The sequence below is a fragment of the Ranitomeya variabilis genome, unplaced genomic scaffold (genome assembly GCF_051348905.1).
Source record: "Ranitomeya variabilis isolate aRanVar5 unplaced genomic scaffold, aRanVar5.hap1 Scaffold_193, whole genome shotgun sequence".
Classification (NCBI taxonomy): Eukaryota; Metazoa; Chordata; class Amphibia; order Anura; family Dendrobatidae; genus Ranitomeya; species Ranitomeya variabilis.
In genome coordinates, this window is record NW_027507978.1 from 77501 (window position 1) to 80000 (window position 2500).

The window sequence follows — 2500 nt, forward strand, 5'->3', positions numbered from 1 at the left end:
GGCCATGGAAGTGTCCTCGGTACAACCTCAGAGCTTTCCCCCGCCTGGAAGTCTGACAGCGGTCTGACGTTTTTCAAAGTTTTGAGCTCTCTGTTTGTTCTCAAAGTCACAAAATCGCTTTTTTTCAGTTTTCCACCCAGCAGACCCAAACTTCACCCCCACTTAGGTCACTGTCTAGGGGCGCCTTACGACATATTGACGCCCCTTTAGGGTGGAAGTAGGGGAAATGGGTGATTTTTACACAAAATCGGAAATTTCTCAAAATTTTTCTAAGTGTCAAGGACTCTTCCAGAAAATCTCCCCCAGGCTCCTGGAAGCGTCCCCGGTACACCTCTGGCGGCTGCCCCCGCCTGGAAGTCCGACACACGCCTGAAATTTTCAAAGTATGAAAATACGCATTTTCATCCAAAAATTCAACTTTCCCCCCGTGCACCGCAAACTTCACCCCCACTTAGGTCACTGCCTTGGGGTGCCTTACAACATATTGACGCCCCCCTGGGGTGGAAGTAGGGGAAATGTGACATTTTTCACAAAATCGAGATTTTCTCAAAATTTTTCTAAGTGTCAAGGACTCTTCCAGAAAATCTCCCCCAGGCTCCTGGAAGCGTCCCCGGTACACCTCTGGCGGCTGCCCCCGCCTGGAAGTCCGACACACGCCTGAAATTTTCAAAGTATGAAAATACGCATTTTCATCCAAAAATTCAACTTTCCCCCCGTGCACCGCAAACTTCACCCCCACTTAGGTCACTGCCTTGGGGTGCCTTACAACATATTGACGCCCCCCTGGGGTGGAAGTAGGGGAAATGTGACATTTTTCACAAAATCGAGATTTTCTCAAAATTTTTCTAAGTGTCAAGGACTCTTCCAGAAAATCTCCCCCAGGCTCCTGGAAGCGTCCCCGGTACACCTCTGGCGGCTGCCCCCGCCTGGAAGTCCGACACACGCCTGAAATTTTCAAAGTATGAAAATACGCATTTTCATCCAAAAATTCAACTTTCCCCCCGTGCACCGCAAACTTCACCCCCACTTAGGTCACTGCCTTGGGGTGCCTTACAACATATTGACGCCCCCCTGGGGTGGAAGTAGGGGAAATGTGACATTTTTCACAAAATCGAGATTTTCTCAAAATTTTTCTAAGTGTCAAGGACTCTTCCAGAAAATCTCCCCCAGGCTCCTGGAAGCGTCCCCGGTACACCTCTGGCGGCTGCCCCCGCCTGGAAGTCCGACACACGCCTGAAATTTTCAAAGTATGAAAATACGCATTTTCATCCAAAAATTCAACTTTCCCCCCGTGCACCGCAAACTTCACCCCCACTTAGGTCACTGCCTTGGGGTGCCTTACAACATATTGACGCCCCCCTGGGGTGGAAGTAGGGGAAATGTGACATTTTTTCACAAAATCGAGATTTTCTCAAAATATTTCTAAGTCCCAAGGACACTTTCAGAAAATCTTCCCCAGGCTCCTGGAAGCGTCCCCGGTACGCCTCCGGCGGCTGCCCCCGCCTGGAAGTCTGACACACGCCTGAAATTTTCAAAGTATGAAAATACGCATTTTCATCCAAAAATTCGACTTTCCGCCCGTGCACCGCAAAATTCACCCTCATTTAGGTCACTGCCCTGGGGTGCTTTACAACATATTGACGCCCCCCTGGGGTGGAAGTAGGGGAAATGTGACATTTTTCACAAAATCGGAAATTTCTCAAAATTTTTCTAAGTCCCAAGGACACTTTCAGAAAATCTTCCCCAGGCTCCTGGAAGCGTCCTCGGTACGCCTCCGGCGGCTGCCCCCGCCTGGAAGTCTGACACACGCCTGAAATTTTCAAAGTATGAAAATAATGCATTTTCATCCAAAATTCGACTTTCCGCCCGTGCCCCGCAAACTTTACCCACAGTTAGGTCACTGTCCTGGGGTACCTCACAACATATTGACGCCCCCCTGGGGTGGAAGTAGGGGAAATGTGACATTTTTTCACAAAATCGAGATTTTCTCAAAATATTTCTAAGTCCCAAGGACACTTTCAGAAAATCTTCCCCAGGCTCCTGGAAGCGTCCTCGGTACGCCTCCAGCGGCTGCCCCCGCCTGGAAGTCTGACACACGCCTGGAATTTTCAAAGTATGAAAATAATGCATTTTCATCCAAAATTCGACTTTCCGCCCGTGCCCCGCAAACTTTACCCACAGTTAGGTCACTGTCCTGGGGTACCTCACAACATATTGACGCCCCCCTGTGGTGGAAGTAGGGGAAATGTGACATTTTTCACAAAATCGAGATTTTCTCAAAATATTTCTAAGTCCCAAGGACACTTTCATGAAATCTTCCCCAGGCTCCTGGAAGCGTCCCCGGTACGCCTCTGGCGGCTGCCCCCGCCTGGAAGTCCGACACACGCCTGAAATTTTCAAAGTATGAAAATACGCATTTTCATCCAAAAATTCAACTTTCCCCCCGTGCACCGCAAACTTCACCCGCATTTAGGTCACTGCCCTGGGGTGCTTTACAACA